Raw genomic sequence first — 20,667 nt, 5'->3', positions numbered from 1 at the left:
TGTGACAGTGGTGTGGGTTTTACTTTGGTACTGTATGTGCAGATACACAATACATGTAAAGAAAGCCTCTGGTCTTGTTCGGCCTGATATGCTACTTGTATTGTGTTAGTCTCCTGGTGCTATGAAGCATGTCGGATCAAGGTATCTGCTTTCAAGTTTGCATGTGTGTGCAGGACTCTGTGCTAAGGATTTTCTACTGCCCATGTCGGGCCAGTGATTCATATTTTTACTTGCCCTGCAAAAAAATTCACTGGGCCCACCACAAAAAGCACTAAAATAAAATAGGCCTGATAATTGTTAATATTGTTTCTGACCCATGTAACCTTAAGATTATAACATCAAAAAACATTGTGAGAATGCAAAGTAGCGAATTGAAATCTTTTTCACGTCGTCTTCGTAAATATTTATATTAGCAAAACCTAAAATTTGCAAAGTATAAACTTGATGGTATCTGATTGGGCAAGTGACAATTCGGACACCGGGCCATTGGGCACACCTTATTGTCGAGCCCTGATGTGCTTAAATGTTGATCAAAAATCAACAACTAGCGATTAGCTACATATTTTGTTAATACAAATACAAATTTTCATTTGTTCATGTTAGTTCATTGTGCATGTTAGGTCATTAACTAATTCAAATATATCTCATTAATCTGGTTGAGACTTTGGAGTGTTTTCCCAGAGAAGATCTGTCACTCAGAAGTACGAGAAGGAGGTGCTGGGTTAGTTCGCATCAAGTCACAGCTTCAAATAGTGACATCATATAAGGAGGCAGAACGAGAGATTTAATGCAACACAAAATGAATTACGATGAGAAAAATAGGCGTAAGCCATCAGGTGCCCCGGTTAAAAAAGGGAAAAGATGAGAAACGTGCAAAAGATAAAAGTATGCATGCAGCTAAGACACTCGTCTAGTTATGAGTATAATATGTACATAATGTAGTAGGCTGGTATCTAATATATCATTATGTATGATTATGCTATGCAATTACAAATAGAACTTTAATATTATATTTTCTGTTCAACTTTCTTATGTAAATTAAATGGCATACTGCCATTTGAAAGTTTTAGGGTCACTTTCACTATTTTTCCACATATTACTATAATAGCAAATTGATCAAAACTATGGATCTAAGAAAGTCAGTACTGTGACTGAATAAATCCTTTAGTTTACAACCTCTGCATTACAGCATTTATCACTGACTGCTGTTCGGGTGCATTTTACTAATATTAAAGGTGAGCCTTAAAGTCTTTTGTTTATTTGACAGTGATATTACATGTTATTTTGTATGAAGCCTAAATAAATTAAAGGTGAACATTAGGGCTGGAACAACGTGTCAACGTCATCAACGACGTAGACAAAAAAATACGTCAACGCAAAATATGCGCGTCTATTCGTCAGACCCAAAATGGCGGTGCCGGAGAGTAGTAGCAACACGAGTGGCTCCGGTTTCAAGTGCGAGCAGTGCATAAGCGGCGCATGTTTTTTTTCAGCTCCCATGTTAACAAGCATGCACACCGCACGCATGAGCAGCGCGAGCAGGTTTGGATCGCTATATATTTAGACTGTCAACTAATAAATGAATAAATGCGTCCCGCTTGTTTACTTCGAACCGGAAGACGGCCCACTTTTGACGGTGGAAACTTGTGGATAGTTTTTTTTATTTTGAAATTTTAAGAGCAATAAACATATATTGCATTGTTAAGGAATTCATTTTTTTCCCCATTCAGATATGTTAATCATCATGTATAAATTTCTATTAGTTAATTAATGGGGAGATAATCGCAGTCGAATCGAACAAATAAAATGAATCGTTAGATTAATCCATGCATTGAAAAAATTAGCTCTAGATTAATACACTGTAAAAAAATTCCGTAGAAATTACAATGTTATTGCAGCTGGGTTGCCGGTAATTTACCGTAGATATAAATTTATGTTATTTACTGGCAAGAGTTTGTTAAAAGTTAAATAAATGTTAAATATTAACAAGTCTTTATCTTTACAGAATAAAACTATACAATAACAGCCTCATGCAAAGCATTCTGGGAACCAGAAATCATCATCAACCTTTTTCTGTTTTTTGCTTTAGATTTTGTTTCCCAGAATATTTTGCTTGATACTGTTTTTGTAGTTTTACTCTGTAAAGACAAAGACTTGTAAATGTTTAATGTTCATTTAACTTTGAACAAAATGTTGCCAGTAAATAACATAAATTTAAATCTACGGTAAGTAACCGGCAACCCAGCTGCAATTTCTACTGATTTTTTTTACAGTGAAAAAATAATCGTTTATCCCAGCCCTAGTGAACATCATTCACAATTTATTCATACAATTTTTTTTTTAATATAAGTTTTATAGGATGTTTCATAGTCTCTGCAAATTCATTTGTTCAAAAGTTTGTGGGTACAGACATTCGTTTTGGGCATGTCTTTGCAGTTTATACCAAGGCTTTTTAACATTTATACAGTTATCGAATTTTTTTTACTGTATCGACCGAAATTTTGAAGTATATCGCGATAGTAATTTTCACCATATCGTCCAGCCCTAACGTATTTGCGGCAATGAGCACACACATATAAAGTTCTGTCCCTACTATTTGATCATAAAAGAGGCTGACATAGACAAAGCCTCTTGCTTCGCTTCACGAGTTCTGCATCGTCCAGGGTTACGCACGGGTGACAGAACTGGCGGCTGAGGTTGAACAAGTGTGACATCTGAGCCTCCCACTGATCCAACCCAGCCCGACCCAGCCCTGCTTAACTGATGTTCAAATAAGACATTGATGAACAAGAGACCTATAGGTACAAACCAGTTTTGTTTGTTTTTGTGTTTGTGTGACAGGTGCATATCTCAAAACATTTTTGTGCTTCCATTTAATGTCTTACAGTTCAATAATAAAAAATAAATGAACAGTGTTTGTCATTGCAGTCTGAGACACATCTGTGAAATATTAGTAATTGAAACTGAACCTACACATTGTCTGGATCGCTCTCGTGGAGTTTCAGTCGTTATCCAATTATGATTTTGTGATGCGTGACGATGTATTGAACTGTGACGTGTCACTGTGTGTTTTGTATCATGGTGGTTCACAGAATTCTCTGTAGTCCAGGAAAAATGTTTGATGTGGAAATGTTACCACAGAGGTGCTTTTATGTTACTATTTTGATTGGCTTGGTGATATCTTGAAGTTTACATTTTTTTACAGTAAATTTGTTTTCAACCATTGAAATTCTTTGTATATTTGATAATATGATTATATCAGGTTGACACTCCAGCCCTCATATAGGGACATGACAACGTATGTAAGAAATGTTTATGCCAGTACATTTTTTTCTTTTCAAGGTGTTGCCCAACATCAAGCCCTCGCTAGATATGCTTCATTATCGTATGCTATCTATCCAATCCTGTGCAGACAAAATTTTCATAGATATGCAAACATTATTTTCAAGTCCAGGTTTTCCATGTAGTTCCTGTCTGCATTGATCTCCCTGGCCCACCTAATTGGTTGCTGATCTGGACTTTCTGTCACCTACCACATTAGAAACCATGCTGATGCTGACATAATTGGACAATTATGCCACATTTTTAAAAGTTACGTGATGTGTAAAACCTGCACAACGTAACAAAGGGAACTGTCGGCAAATGGAGGTAATAGTTGGTATAACGTATTCCCTTGGTTAGGGGCAGACAGAAAGGCAATGCGGGTGACTATACCGATTAAGCAGTTTTGCTGTACTGCGCCTCAGCCTCCTCTGGCCTTGATACACATTCAGAGGGATCAAATTGCATAATGAATATTTTACACATGCCTTTGCTGCATGCTCGTACAACACAGTCTCACACCCAATTCGTCACATACTGCCGTTTGGTCATGACCCCCTCACGTCCATAGCGGACGTTGAGGGTACCCCCTCTTCGTCGCTTGCTAACGGAGATGGTCGTCCTATAGATTTGAATGCACACGCCTCATCTTTGGATTTTGACGAAATGGGTTTATCGGTTTTCCTGCGCAATATGTTTTTAGGCGATTGATTTTATGCTGCAAATGTGCATTTTTGCACAAGCGTGCGGCGCATACAATCATTATTGATGCGGTGACCACATTATTGATGCGGTACGTGACCAAACATTTTCGTGGAGCGGAAAGCCTTCTGAATAGGTGTATCACGACTTTTCTCTCTCTTTTTTATATATTTGGTATACAATAAAATGACATATTTACAGGGCTGTTGCTGTGTGTTTAAAACATGCCTTAATTAACGTAGGATATTTTATTATTTTCGATCACGCACAGTTGGTCATTCCCCCTCACGTCTATAAGCTGACGTTGAGGGTACCCCCCATTTCGTCGCTTGACAACGTAGAAGGGTCGTCCGATATTTGAATCCAAATCCCTCATCTTTGGATTTTGACGTAATGGGGGTATTCATGCCTGCGCTGCAAAGTATGTTTTAGGCGATTGATTTTATTGTTCAAATGTGTATTTTGCAGTAGCGTGCGGCTGTTACATTCATTGGTGCGGTCACTACATTTTCGTGGGGCAGAATCCCTTGTCTGAAGCGGTATCACGACTTTCTCTCTCTTTAAGTTATTTATATATATATTGTTCTACATTAAAATGACATGTTTACAGGACTGGATATTTGCTGTATGTTTAATTAAGATATACCCAGTCTCAAGGCAGTTCGTGTAATTTAATCTATTGATTCGTGCCCATGGACACGATTTTCCCCTTTTTTTTCGTGCCAGTCAGAACGACTTTCAATCTAATGTATTTCAATAGGAAGAATTTTTCGTGCTTGCACCACGTTTTTTTGTCCTATTATTTTTTCGTGTTTATAAGCACGAATTTAATCTAATGTATTGCAATAGTATATACCAGGGATTGTTTTACTTTTTTTTGTCATTAATTGATTACACTTTAAGCGCTACTTTACTCAAAATTTAATCAGGAGATGTTTATCCTATAATATTGATGTTTCGATCGGTTTCGTGTGTCAAATACAAGAATTAATACTACAGTACCCATGAGCCTTATCGACATCTACTATGGTGAAGGCACCAGCTAAAACTACATGTGGGCCCGCTGCAGATCACAATATTTTCTCAACACATGAATACTAACGTGTGCTTGATAATTCAACAATACGATGTTATGGCCATCAATTTTGATTGTTTCTACTTTGATTGTAAAAAAAATAAGTCAGTTTCGGACGCCTGCATTTCCCAGAATCCTCTCTGCCTCCGTTGCTATGGAATCTGAGCCAGTCCTCTTTGCTATTGGGTGATTTCTTCTTCGGTACTCGTAATTGACAGGGATTCTCTCATACGCGAAAATCGTTGTCCAGGTAAGTCACGATGCTTTCGTTTAAAGTTCACTATTTGTTTAAATGTTATAATTCACGCCTTTCTTTTGGCATTACGCTGACATTGCCATACCCGTACGAAAATTAACCATGTTTTTGTGGTAAAAGTGTAGTAACTACGGTTTGTGTATCGATTATTTGCAAAATGGTTTTACTAAACCAAACATGGTTTAACTTTTTTTTCAAATTCATGGTTCTTTCTTAACTGTAGTAAAACAATGGTTAATTTTTGCAAGGGAAGTCTAATTAAAGTCCCATTAATAAGCTAACGTTAACCTAGTTTAAGTTATCAACCTTTAGGGTAACTTAACGTGTTCATTGTTTTATTGTGTGAGCTTAATATAGTCTAAAGTTTTAATATTTGTCTTATAATATTTGTAAGAAAATAGGAATCCCAACTATTGGGGTACACTATTTAAGCCTTATATTAGAGCTAATTTACACTACATAATAAAAATTTTCTGTTCTCCCTGCAGATCCTGTCATTCGAATCACCTGTCACAACTTAGATTTAACGTTGCTTATTTTATAAACCCAAAGGCACTTTTAAAAGCCATCGTTTGCTGCACAAAGCCATAGTTCACTGACAAGCTGGGCCATATCGCAGGCGATAATTAATGCGAGGTTGCCCTGGTTGTCGGTGAACTATGGCTTTGTGTAGTAAATGCTGATCCATCTGAAAGCAGGTGATGTTGGTGTACTACTAATCAAAGAACCGGCTTTACTGACGAGATGCGCATGAAAATCACATGTGATTTATCGTGCAGCCGTAGTAAGTAGAATTTCTTACATATTCTTATAAATCTCTTTTAATATATTGGTTTTTTTAGTGGCAATTCCCTTCAGTAACCACATTTTCACTTTAACACATCACAGTCCTAAATTATCTACCACAACAAAATATAAGTGACACTTGGGAATTCTCTGAATGACAAGTATCAAATAGACTGCATTCATACTACTATTGTAGATTCTGTAGTTCATCCAAAGCAACCCATTTAATGATTAACGTTTGGACTTTATTTTGAATAAATCTATACAGTAGATTGTCACTGTCCAATTGCACAATAGTTATCATAGTACCAGCCAAACCTACTAATGTTACAGAAAGTTCTATTATAACCTTATAATGTCATTTATGTTTTTGCTGTTTTTTTTTAATGTATTACTCTTTCCTGTTTTCACATACTTGGTTATGCAAAAGCTAAACTCACCATGAAGTAAAAAATATCCTGAATGACATTAACCAATATTCCATTCAGTAAATACACAATGTTGTCATTGCAGCTTGAAAAACTCCATGCTACTGGATACAAGCCAGTTCTGCTTCGTGAAAAGGAGACCAAGAAGCAAAATATTAAGTGTGAGAGATTATCGCCTATGCCCAGGACTACCTTCAGAAGATCGGTTCCTTTTATGAATACCTTTGTGAAGGTGAGATGCATGCACTGTATTTTTAAAGTCACAGTTCACAGCTTGTGTTGAGTAGGCAAACGATTTGATCAATATTAAATTCTTAAAGGGGACATATCATGAAAATCTGACTTTTTCCATGTATAAGTGCTTTAATTGGGTCCCCAGTGCTTCTATCAACCTAGAAAATGTAAAAAAAAAACTTATTTTGAGTGAAATCTAAACAGACATTTACAACATAGTAGTTTATTGATTTCACGCATTTAAGCTAAGCTTTTATAAACTCACACTGTGCACTACATTCTCCAGGCTCGCAGCACTACCATTGTAACGACTGAACAATCATCTGGGATGTCCACATAGAGAGAGAGAGGTTAGAATTGTGATTGTATATCAGTATTTTTGTTGTTTCCTCAGAATCTGATAGAGCTTTTGGATCCGGAAGCAGTGCTGTGTGATGTCAGACAAACAAGCGGATGGGATTTGGTACCCATAGTTAACTTGGTTCAAGCATATACCTGAATACATACTCTGTTAACTTTGGAATTATTATGTTTGGAATGTTTTATTTTTTGTAGAAGCCATATTTTATTTGTTTTCAGCCCACATACAACATTATTTTTAATGTTTAGGCACACTGACTTAAACATTTTTTTGTAGGGACACCATACACTTGCGCTGCTGCTAACTTGAAAGCGTAAAGCATACATTTTTCTTTTAAACAAACATCACACTTGGTGTTATTCTTTGAATTGATAATATAAGCACTCAGTTTTTTCCTGATCAAAAGATATATTGTATTTGTTATAGTCCTATAGAATCAATCAAATATAGATTTGCACATATCTAATACATCCAGTAGTCTATCATTACCTCAGCTCTAATCTAAAGTGCCAATAAATCTGGTTTGGAAAAATTAGACCATATGATTCAAACACTTAAGAGGCACAGCTCAATCTCATGGTTAAAGTGATTCTTTTTTTTTCAAATGAACACAAAGAAAATATTTTGTCAAAATATCTGTTTGTTTTTAACAGAAGAAATCAAATTCATACAAGTTTAGAACAACATGAGGATCAAAAGTTATAAATTTTTTGGTCAACTATCCCTTTAAAGTCTTATGTTTTATAACATCCATTATGATTTAACCTGCACAGGTTGGACCCAGGATTCCAGTGGCATTATGATCAGCTGGTTACACTGCACCTCACACCCTGTGACCCACTGGAGAATCCAAACAACTGTAAGAGATGACAAACATGGTGGAGCAGGCGACCACTACAGAGGGACATGTGGAGGCAGCGAACACTATGGAAGGGCAGCTGGAGCAGGCGAGCACTACAAAGGGCCAAGGTAATTAAGACAGATTTTAAGAGTTGCAATTTATATCTGGGTTTCAAGTATTTAAGCTATGGGTTACCTTAACGCTACCTGTTGTCCAGTGTTTTTCCATAGAGCTTTATTTAGGTTAAGGCTGATATATTTTCAGCATCAACATTGCATTGTGTGCATGTGAAATGGTCACATTGCAGGACGCATGAAATCAAGTTGCGAAAATGAACTCAAACATGTCATGTTATAGGGTTTTCTGACATTAAAATAGGTGTCTTTGTCATGTGTCATCAAGACATCAAAAAACACACAATGTGGATTGTCATTTGTAAGTGCAAAAAATCTTAAGTGCAAAATTACTATTCCTATGTTTTTTACGTTAGGAATAATTGATGACGGGCAGTCGAATATTCAAAAATAATGCACATTCAAGGTGGTAATGTGGCATGATGCAAAGTGAAGTATCACACCGCAGGTGTACATTAATTTCAAATAATTCAAAGGACCGGAGTCAATTATTACACTTATACTTGTAGCTGTAGGTGTTAAATATGGTCATAGTCTTTCTTGTTTCATAAAGACACAATTGAATGATTAGATGTGCTTATTACAGGCCTGTGACCAGGCTACTTTTTAAGATTTCAATATATTGGGATAATTTGAATATTAAAAATACTATGAAATGTACTTTGAATGGGATAACAGAGGAAGATTGACAGCACTAATCTGTATTTACAAGATGACATGTAACGTTGTATAAATCTGTTCAGCCGCACCAGAATATTTTGCCACTCAGATCAACCATAAAGTAGATTTGATTTTGGTCATGCTTCATTTTTTGTACATGCAATACACTATAGACATTTTTAAAAGTAAAGCAAACTCTTTGCACCAGCTGAAACACAGTTACATTGCTTATAGATCACCCATAACAAAAGGCTATTTAAAAAAAAAAAAACAGTTACAGAAGATGTTAAGTATCATGTATACAGTAGATCCTTAATGTCCTTGTTTATAAACACTTAACTTAAAACTTTAAATCACAATAACTATACATGTACTTCACACTTATACATGTACTGCTGCACAGTGATGTTGTGATTGTCCAGTATTTGAAATAAGAAGTTAAAGGTTTATTTGGTTAATGAGTAATTTTCTTTCTTCAAACCCACAGGTGTCTACACATGGTCAGCCACAGTCACAAATCTTGCACTCTGTCGCAAAAAGAAAAAGCCAGGTATGTAAATAATGTTTGTAGAGTAATTATTGGTGGTATTTAAATGTATCTGTTTTACAGATGGATTAACACACTACACTTGTGTTAAATCTGTGCTATATAAATAAACCTTGAGTTGACTTGATCTGTTTTGTCCACTTTCGACCACTTCATCCTAATTACTGTGAGAAACTGACCGAGTCCCTCTGCTTTCGTTTAAAAGTGAGCGAGAGAATTGGCGGGTTTAAATTGACGCAAACTAATATTATGTCAAAGTCGCTGCTTGTGGTGTTAGTAAACATGCTGCACAGTGTTTTGTACACGTTTATGTAAGAGCTTTCTCTGATATTTCAGAGCCATTGATGAAATGAGCTTGCACAACTTTTACATGCTCACAAAATGAAAGCCTACCTCTGAATGTGGTCGAAAGTGGATGAGCCCAAAACGTTTTGAACACTGTTTAAACCTGTGTTTAGTGTAGTCCACTTGTAATCCGATCGACTAGAATGCATCTTAATCTTAGTGCATATAGCTGCATTCAGACTAGCAGTGACTAGCGCAGAGAGACGCGATCTCATTAATTTCAATGCCAGCTCGATGACACGAGTGACAGTGACCTTTGGCGACCAGATTGGGCATGTCCAGCCGAACGACAAATTTAAGAAAAGTTTAAAGCCTCATACATATTACGTGTGACTTTGTTACTGTGCCGCTCGTCTCTTTCAAATAGGTCGTTAGGGGAGTATCTAAATCTAGTTGTCATAAACAAATGATTAACGTCCACTCCAGTAACTGATTACAGATGGATGACAGGAACTCAACTGCTTTGCTCTCATTGGTAGTCACTTCAGAGAGTAGCTCATCATTTGTATAAAGTTAAACTTTTCTCAACCTTGTCTCAACTTTGACACACCCATTCAGAAGCCAACGGTCATTGTCAGTCGTGTCGCCAGAAGTCACCAAGCTTCCATTGAAATAAATGAAATCACGTCGCACTGCTACTGCTAGTCTGAATGCAGCTTAACTTTGTGCAAATGATGAGTGATTTTCTGGAGCAACTACCAGTGAGAGCGAAGCAGTGGAGTTCATGTCATCCGTCTCTTATCAGTTGCTGGAGTGGACGTTACTCGTTTGTTTGTGACAACCAGATTTGGAAACACCCCCAAACGACCTCTTCAAGAGACGAGCGACAAAATCGCTTATGTGAATGTACCTTTAGTCTTTTCACTTGTCAGGGCACCGGCAATCAAGTCTATTCCACTAGAGCAGTGTTCTTCAACCCTGCTCCTGGAGGACCCCCTTCCAGAAAGTTTTAGATGTCTCCATATTTAAAACACCTGAACCAACTCATCAGCCTCCTTCCAGAATGTCTTCCTAACAAGCTGATAAGTTAAAACAGGTGTGTTGATTAAGGAGACATCTAAAACATTCTGGAAGGAGGTCCTCCAGGAGCAGGGTTGAAGAACACTGCACTAGAGTAATGCCTTAATAAATTCAACTCTGTTCCACATTTTAGTTGCTGCTTCCTCAAATCCGTTTCGCTTGTCTAATTTAGAGTCCCTATAAATTAATCTCCATTTTGTTTTTGTTTTTACTACTTTGCATGATGCACTTCCACAACACGCTAAACAAAGCTTTTAGGTTATAAAAGCATTTTTTTAATATTAAAATGCACCAGAATACAAGAAAATGGTATCTACCCCAGTAAATATTTTAGACCCACCCACATTTTTTTGTTTCTGATGCCCATGTTTACTACCAGACACACATTACAACTAAGCATTTTGTCGTCTTTTTATTAATGAGTTTTTTCTTAGTGGATATATGACTGGACTGTAATCTTTTATCCTACAGGTGGACCAAAGCTTATGCCTGATAAGAAAAAGCTTAAAAGGAGTAAGTGTACGTAAACATTAAAGCTTTTATCAGTGTGTTGACATTGCTATTTTACCCCTGGTTATTTGTTATAGTTCTATTGCTTATTTTTCTAACTACTTACAACAGTCACAAAGGTTAGACAGTCATAAAAGAAATGCATAGTGTAGACCATATGCAGAGTCTAATATAGGATTCAAATACTTCCTTGTGGGTAATAAATAACATTGACATCATAATTGTTAGGTAGATACTTTCTGTTTTTAGTCTTTTTGAATTGCAGGCTAAGAAGGAACAGAAAAATCCATGATCAGATGCTGTAAATATCAACATTGACCCACTGTGTTAGTTAAACTTAATGCCTATAGCCAAACATAATCTAAACATCATGCTAAAAATGAAATTCATCTGTTTGCTTTTTTGTTTTGTTGTTTCCTTAATAGGGCAAAGCAGACATTTTGGTGGACTGGGAGCCCTGTCCAGTTTGGTATGTAATCTTCTGTTTGCTTGCTTTATCAATTAATGCATGCATCATTTATTTATTTATTTATTCACTTTAACTTTGTTTGTTTTTTATTTGGCTACAATAATTTTCTTATCTGAACTGTTTCACAAATGACAAAAAAAGAAACTTATATTTATAAAAGACATGTTATAATTTGTGCTCCACACTTTCTCTTCTGTTTTAGTGATGAGATTTGGACCCATCCCTGGCAGCCAAAGGATTCTCTCCAAATTAATTAAAATAATTAAATAAAAATTGTATTACACTAAAATTCCATTTTGGTTTCTGACTATTTATTACATTTTTCTGTGCTGCATTTGAAGTCATATTTTCCTTCTGTAGTGGTAAAAGGTGGAAATGTTCAAGAAATTCAAGAAATGTGACGCATGGAGTTTCTTTATTCTTTATTCACCAGGAGCTTGAGCATTGCTATTCACCTCTTCATCACCACCACCACCAGTGTTTAGACTCCAATTGAGGATTCCTTTATATATCATGCATTTCTCTGCACCTACATGTGGTCAATTTGCCAAAGGCTGCATCATTTAAATTTGTTGTGCATCTCAATAATGCATTTGTTTGATCACTCTTTAAGCTTCTAGTGAATAATTAAGCAATAAATAAGCGTTTGGTCTCTTTTACCTGTATCTTTGTGAAGAGCCACAAATATTGCAAAAGATAATCCTTTTTGTTTTTACTATTCCATACATCATATTAATTCCAAACACAATATGACGGTGACATGGTTATGAAAAAGTAGAACAAAGAAATAACTTTGCCTTAGGTTGTTTTAAGTGGATGGTTTTGAAATGCCAATTAGAGATAATACTTATAAATATAGGCCACTTATCTGAATCACTATTATATACTAGCATTAAACCGTTTTTGTCACTAGTTAACAACTATTGTGAACTGAAAGTCTTTGTCTGGAGAGTAGACATTGCAGCTTTTGAAAGTATTTACTGTTTAATATAAGATCGCTATTTGAAGTGTACAGTACACCCGCCGACATTGACCTTGAATTCAGTTCGTAGGCTACTAGCTAAACTACCCCGAATGAACTGACATACTGCCGTGTTTTTCAACATGAACATGTAAATACAAAATAATAATTTATGTTTCGGCTGTTCAAACTAAAATATCGATGATTTATAAATAGTAAATCTGTATAACCATATTCACGCTTTGAAAACCGGAAGAACTACAAGTATTATGGCTGATTTGTACGCTTTGTACGAAGCTCTATGGCGCGTTACTCTGGATGTTGTAGTTTATAAGCACATTGGAGAAGGCTGAACGCTCTACAATATCACCAATAAACTGTCGTCCTCGCTATATAGTATATGTATGTTTTACCTGTAGTAGGTTATTGAAACGCATAGTATAAATACATTTTATAGCCCTAACCCTAATTCAAGTCTGAAGAACTTCAAATATGGACACCGATTTGCATGCTTAGTAAAAAGTTCAAGGGCGTGTCTCTGCTGGGAATTGTAGTCTTTAAATACATTGGTATATTCACCATATTTAGAAAGTGGTAATATAAAACTGATGGTACTTCTAGGGGTTTTAAGGGGTGGGGAAAACATTAGTGTTGTCAGATTTTAAAAGTCTAATTGTTAAATGGGTGAAAATTGCTTATGGGCTATTTGTACTGCACTTTTGGATGGTGTCCATTAGTGACTATACTCATGTGATAAGTGAGGTCCAGAACTGTGTATAACTATTGGTCTCACATCTGTAAACATTCTTGTTGCTGGATTATAAGCTTTCAACAATGGTAAAATGTTAAGGTTCAAGGGTCAGAATTTAGAAAGCATGAGCCATGTAGAATCTTTACACTCACATATGTTACTCCCCAGGTCAAGACCTTTCCAAGGATGCATTTGGTATAGCTCTATAATAAAATGTTTTTTTTCCTCATTTCACTGATTCAAGCTGTCCCTGGCCTAGTTTCAGAGAGCACTTCGAAGGCCTATTATATACACAAATAAACACAAAGCTTCATTTTTATTTAGTTATTTTATGTAGAAATAGTGCCCAAATTAGTTTGAGTTCTTCAATATGTTTAGTCGTGTGACAAAGTTTTAATTCTCATAATTTCTTGGACATGACTTTGCATGCATAGCTTCACAGAATCCTTTGAAAAGAAACTATTTGACATGGCCTGAATTATTACCTTATTTGGATAATGACATCCAAGATCTATGTTGTCTGCCTTAACCAGTGGTTTTCAATCTTGTCCCAGGTGACCCACGGCTATGCATAATTTCTAGGTCTACCTTAACTGACAAACCAATTTCTGTTTATGGATCTCTCCATAATCTCAGAGCTGATGATCTGAAACCCAGGTGATCCACTCCTCTGCACATTTTGCATGTCTCCCTTATCTGATTTAGATCATCATTAAGGGAGAGATCCATTTACAAATCTGGGTTCTGGGTGTGTCAGTTAAGGAAAACATACAAAATATGCAGAGCTGTGGGTCCTACTGATCTAGTTTGAGCTCTACCACTGCTAGAACACTTCTGCTAGAATCATTACATCATCAAATATAAGCAAAAGCAAGCGGTTTGAAGATAAGTAAAATATATGCCTTAAAGGAAGCGTCACCAGTCTTGGTCCTGGAGGGCTAGTGTCTTTGCAGAGTTTAGCTCCAGCCCTTCAGGTGTGTTTGATTAGGGTTGGGGCTAAACTCTGCAGAGACACCGAGCCATCAGGAGCAGGATTGTTGACCCCTGCCTTAAAGCATGGGTCCCCAACCTTTTTGTGAGCAAGGGCTACCACAATGGATAAAACAATTCTGCAGGGCCACTTTTTTTTAAATAGTCTACTAAAAACTTTTTTGTTTTACTTGATTTTTATTTTATTTTACTTGTTAATGTTTTATAATAGTTTAAAATGTTAACGTACATAAAAGAAGCCAAGCTAATATAAAAATATGTAATAAATAAATAGTCCTGTTTAATAAATTAATTAAAAACAGGCTATTAGTAGAGTGTGCTTTGACAATTCACAAGGCAACCTTGTTGGAGACCAATGCATGCATTAAAGCAGGAGTGGGCATTCCTGGTCCTGGAGGGCTACTGTCCTGCAAAGTTTAGCTCCAACCATAATCAAACACACCTGAAAAACCCTAATCAAAGGCTGCAATCAAAGGTTTGATTAAGGTTGGCGCTAAACTTTGCAGGACAGTAGCCCTCCAGGACCAGGAATGCCCACCCCTGCTTTAAAGTAATGCATTTATTGTATAATGCAGTCTGTTGTCAAATTAACCAAGATCGCCCATATAAATACGCATAATCACATTTTGTTTTTAACTAACAATGTATGAACAAGTAAAAACATAATATGTTCATGTTTAGAAACACTTTATTTTTTGTCTTTCACAATAAAAGCAGTGAAAATACATAAAAATTGCAATTTGGCCAATCTAGCCATAAGGCTGAATTTAATAACACTAAACTGTTAAGTACACTTGAAAACAACCAGCAGAACAGGGGAATAAAGTTATCTATCAAATGTAGTAATACACAATATAAGTATAATCATAAAATATAAATGTAGTGTATTTTTCTTTTGCATACTATAGTGCTTAATGTACAGTGTGCTTATAAGAACAGAACTGATAGTGACAGACACATGGCCAACAAATTATCCATCTTTAAGAAAGAATTTATGATGTTTATCTTCAATGGTGCACAACAGTTATATCCTATAATACACTCAATCAAGTAGAGTTTTCACAGTTTGGCCTAAATGTGGTAATAAAGGTCAAAAGGTCAGCAAAGTCATCCTGATGAATGTGCTTACAATATTTCATACCAACTTACCCGTTATAAAACTTTTACTTTATTATCAATGATTATTCTGATTGGTTGAGCTCTGTTCAAAGCCATTGTAAAACACACCAATGACCTTACTGCATAACATCGATATTACTGCACCAATGCAAGTACATAAACACAATAAAGCACAAAAAGCAGTGTTTTAACATTGAGTTTGTGATGTGGCTAACAATGCCCATTAGCAACTTTAAAAACACAAATTATGAATACACTAGCCAAATATAACATCAGTTCAATTATTACATCTGATAATATCATACGATTGTTACACCTATATTGAGATGTTTGTGCATATTTAAGGAGCATCAACGTCCTAAATAACATGCTTGATAATCTAGACACAGGTTGAACATTTCAACAATATAGGATGCATACAGATAATAATGTAGTTAGCATACTAACACTACACAGATATATGCCAAGTCCATTTCCTTAAACGCAGTCCTTTGTGCAGTTTCTATCTGGGAAAGCAAGAGGTAGAAAAAGAATGTTAAGTTCAGCTGTTTTAAGTGTGTAAAGCATTATTAATTACACAAAAATGTGATTTCATGTAAAAATAATGGGGAAATTCCATCAATGCAGCTAAGGAAAGCTGTGCTCACTTGAAAAAGCCTTGCTTAAATTAACATTGTCAGTGAAATGGCTTGAGCCTACAGTGAAAGTCAGTGTAATATAGCAATAACAAGTCCATGTTGACTTTAACCGAGCAAGAATAGGTATATAGTGTGCTCGTGCACATAAGGTGCCCTGAAGAGTTAAGTACATTTAACGTTTTTAGTCAAACAGACAGCTGTTCCTCAAACAAATAAACGAATTGTTCCCCACTTTCTTTCGTCCAAAACTTGAACCAGCCAATAGTTGACTTAGTTGAATAGTGACTTGACCAGTTGACTCTGTTACAAGCTGACTGTGTGTTGAAACCTTCTAAAACCAGCAGCTGGCAAATTGACAAGCTGTGTTGCAGCAACCCCATTAGCTGGCTTGAGTAGAGCTGAGACGAGCCAGTTCATGTTGCTAAAACTTCCCCCTGTTAACTTTTAAAACAGCTTTGTCTTGTTGTGAATCTTTGATCTGAACTGGGCTTAAGCCACAGTAATGGAACAGAACTCCCACTTAAATTTGTGAGACTTATCAAAAATCTTTTCCTTTATCCACTTTGATGGAATAGCCTCTGGTCAATTTTTGAGAACAAACATACATACAAATAAATAAATAAATAAATAAATAAAATACCTAAATTATGTTTTCATCCTCGCTGGTATCTGGACTGCTGAGGTCACTTTGATCTTCTTCTTCAACATGTAGAAGGTCAGAGACCTCAAGACCTAATGCAGTCTTGTATTGTTGAAGGACGACTTGCAACCCTTCTGACACCACTGACGATCTTCTTCTTAAGAGACAGCAAACTCCTTCATTTCCCTTGTCTAAAATACAAATGAGATTACATTAAAGACAAACTAACTTGATATTAACTTTGCTTTTTGAGGCCAAAAAACTTCAATAGAATAAAACAATTTCACCCATTTAAATCTACATACAAGAATGGCTGTCATTTTTCTGTGCATTGTTGCAATGGTACCCGGCTAGATGATTCTATATAAACCGAGGCAACATGATGGCCCACTGAGGTAATTTAATGCAGAAAGACCAAAACCAGAAAAAAAAACACATTTTGTGTTTCAGCCAATGTCTGATAGGTCCTTTTGGTTAACCGTTTTCATCTTCAATATAGTTGTGCTTAAGTACACAGCAAAATTGGACAGTAAAAATTTCAGTGTTAAACATTTCTGACTTGAATTGAACACCTAAAGAGTAAATTTAACATATTCAGAGTAAATTGTTGTTCAGAGTTGGAGTTAATTGACAGAGTTAATAATGCCAGTTTCCTTACTATGCGTTCACACCGCCACCGACGAGAGCGTTAATGTGGCCGGAAGTCAGAGAAAACATTCGGCGGCAACCAATCAGAAGGTGGAAAAGGATTCTGTAGAACGTATTCGAGTGTCCGCTACTCTTTTTCTATAGCGTTGTTTGCAGGGCAGCCAGAGTGTTTTTTTTAGCAGTCTCCATCAGCGTTGTGAACATACAGTTAGAGATGCAATTACAGTCCACCCACACATTTCAGTCTTCCGTTTGGGCTGGTCCCCTGTCATTTAGTGAAACTAAATTATTTAAACTCATTTTTAATGCTTCGATTTTAACTGTAATGAACTTTTATAAACTTTTTGTGTTTGTTGTCCTTCAACCCTAGTTAAACTAACACTGCTGGGTTATATATATATATATATATATATATATATATAGTCCCAATATTAAAGTGTGTTAAAAAGTAACACTGATGAAGATCTGCAATCTTTTACTTTATTCTCTCTATCACCATCTCTGTGTTATGTGTTATTTTCTTAACCCAGGTTTAGATGTTGACTGTTTCCTTTAAAGCACACACTCCAAAATGGCATGTTTTTGCTCGCACTTACAAAGTGGCAATTTTAACATGCTATAATAAATTATCTGTGGTGTACTTTAAGCTAAAACTTCACATATGTAATCTGGGGACACCAAACATTTATTTTACACAATAAAAAATGTCGTAATGTGACCCCTTTAACACTTTTGTGAGTTAAAGAAACTGGCATTGTGTTAAATATTTAACTGTGTTTAACTAGTACTACCTAAATCACAGTCTAGCAAAGCCGTATTTGTTGTGAACAACTATAATGCCTATTTTATTATGTACAAGCCAAATGACCATGGTAAACAGAGCAATAACCGTTCTACTCCATCCAAGTTCAGAGACTGAGGGTGACTTCTTTATTCAAACTTTTAATGGACAGGATTTTTATTTAACTTACCCTCCTCAGCCATCTTGTTCTTGAGAGCCACTGCCAGGCTCTGCACACATGTGTAGTCTTGTGCCATCTCCAACACCACAATGCCCCTTTCCTCTTGCAGTCACATTGTCAACATCACTTGGTCATGCAATCGTTTCTTGACTGAAATGTTTGCTAAGAATCAATAACAGTTATATGTTAATTTGAGACAATATTGCATAATAGCATTATGCATACTTTTTACAAACTGATACATAATAAGCAAACACCAATAAATTAAATGAATATTTTAACACTGACTATGTTGCATGCTTTTGTTCAGAATACTCTATAAAGCAAAACTGTAAATAAATTCTTGACATACCACTGCCATTAAGGTCGCACGGCCATATCTGAGACACACTGCTCTCTCCAGTGAGGGAATGCACCACCAAAGCTAGGTCAGTGATGTTTGTGGCAGAGTCTAGTACAAGATCATTGTATTTCTGTATCTCCTGAAGAAGGAGCTTTTGTCCTCTGCCAGCTTACTTCGAAGGCGGTGGCGAAGCATGCTGCTGTGTAGAAAGACATGTACAGGGGTTTGTGAACTGTTCACCAAGAAAAAAATGTTACAAGCAAAAGGGAAAGCAGCAATTGAATTTTATGCAAAAATTACAATTTAGATTGACAAAGAGGTAACTGAAAGATCCATTTAGGGGAGGAAGCTTTGTCCACTCCTGCTCCTGGAGGGCCGGTGTCTCTGCAGAGTTTTATTCCAACCCTAATCAAACACACCTGATCCAGCTAATCAAGGTCTTACTAGGCAGACTAGATACTTTGAGGCAGGTGTGTTGAGGGAAGTTTTAGCTAAACTCTGCAGGACACAGGCCCTCCAGGACTGACTTTGGACACCCCTGCCTTAAGAGGTTAAGAAATAGATGATAAGCCTACCATATTTGGCACTTGTTTAATATCAAACTGAAAAATTCAGATAGTAGTGGGAAGAATATTGGTCTCGCTTACCACCAGCTGCCCATTCTTTCACATCAGAAAGCCATTGTGACGGCACTTCATCTTTGCAATGTAGCTTTGTTTTTAGTTCTGCTAGCCTTGCAGTCTCGTGCTGGATGTCTGTTATTCAATAATCAGGATTGTTGTACATTGTACAATTAACATCAGGCAAAATGCACACAACAACTAAAAGACACACAAAAAATTTATATATATATAAAAAAAAACTTACTTTCACATATATTGTGGAAAGTGCCTGATGTAGAGAGATACTTTTTTATGGTTCCAGCCCATTGCATGCAATGTAAGCATGTCCACCGGTGCTGTTGAAAGAAAATAATGAGGGTATGATGCTCAATATAAAAAGTATGCAAAAATCTTACAAACACTCTGATCACCTGCTTTGGACATATATTTGGTTGTACGGGCACAACGTGAAAGGTAGCTGTTCACTTGCTCCACTCACCGGTGGTTGTCCCTGTTCCTTCCTGGTTCCTACCACTTCATTTAATCTGTGAATAAATGGTGGAAGACTAATTTAAGAATTCAAGACTAATTCAATTCAAATACATTTTATTTATATAGCCCAATATCACATTTGTCCTCAAAGGGCTTTTACAACCTGTACAAGAAATGGTTATGCCAAAAAGAATCTAAATAGTGTAGTCAAGCCATTAACTTCTATTTCTTATGAATGTACATTACACATGTACGTATGAAGCAAAAATATTATACATACCTCACACGTTGTAGCGTGGCTCAAGCATGCATGACATTAAGGAAAGGTTTCATTGAGGTCAGCTCCTGAAGATCAGGAAGGACACTAGCAACTTTCTTCAAGTATGGCCAATATTTGCAAGCCACAGTCTATGAAACACACAACAAATCAAATTAAAGTGATGGTGTCATACAATACAGTATATGGCATTTATTCCTAATTTGATTTAGGAGTACTTGGTAGGCAAAAGTAGAAATCAACTCCGAACAAGATTTTTTGTGTAACAACTATTTTGTCAAGTTATGATTAAAACTTGCATTTTCAGTGCTTTTTGGATGGTGTTGACAAATCTAGACACCGCACTGTCTTCAGCCACAAAAGGCCCCTCAAAAAAGAAAACAAAAAACAGGAACACCAGAGCTAAGAAAGAAAAATAGGAAATCCATCAATTAAAGTAAATAAATAAACCAATAAAAATACTGGAATAAAGACCACCTTCTGTTTGGGCAAAAGTGATATAGCTTTCTGTTTCGATCTGCTGAGGCAGCCTACACTTCTAGCGTTCAGGATTGG

The 20,667-nt window shown here is 36.2% G+C and overlaps 1 protein-coding gene and 2 long non-coding RNA genes across 12 annotated transcripts in view; 1 reads left to right on the top strand and 2 right to left on the bottom strand.

Moving 5' to 3' along the window:
- The window catches only part of kcnab2a (potassium voltage-gated channel subfamily A regulatory beta subunit 2a), a 143,487-nt gene that overhangs the window by 70,281 nt on the left and 52,539 nt on the right, over positions 1 to 20,667 (top strand). The window lies entirely within an intron of this gene.
- Positions 15,362 to 18,852, bottom strand: LOC141369513 (uncharacterized). Its single transcript, XR_012373281.1, has 4 exons — positions 18,751 to 18,852; positions 18,408 to 18,560; positions 16,789 to 16,979; positions 15,362 to 16,016 (listed from the first exon to the last, which is right to left on the bottom strand). It is a non-coding gene; the product is annotated as an uncharacterized lncRNA (long non-coding RNA).
- Positions 18,894 to 20,647, bottom strand: LOC141369512 (uncharacterized). 3 transcript variants are annotated; one of them, XR_012373278.1, is made up of 6 exons: positions 20,590 to 20,647; positions 20,116 to 20,243; positions 19,775 to 19,888; positions 19,609 to 19,699; positions 19,389 to 19,496; positions 18,894 to 18,940 (listed from the first exon to the last, which is right to left on the bottom strand). It is a non-coding gene; the product is annotated as an uncharacterized lncRNA (long non-coding RNA). The 3 variants fall into 3 exon arrangements; XR_012373280.1 differs by having other exon boundaries at positions 18,894 to 18,937; XR_012373279.1 differs by having other exon boundaries at positions 19,843 to 19,888.

Source organism: Misgurnus anguillicaudatus, chromosome 14, assembly GCF_027580225.2.
Source record: "Misgurnus anguillicaudatus chromosome 14, ASM2758022v2, whole genome shotgun sequence".
Lineage (NCBI taxonomy): Eukaryota > Metazoa > Chordata > Actinopteri > Cypriniformes > Cobitidae > Misgurnus > Misgurnus anguillicaudatus.
Note: the sequence above shows the minus strand (reverse complement) of the source record. Positions and strands in the feature narration are given on the sequence as shown.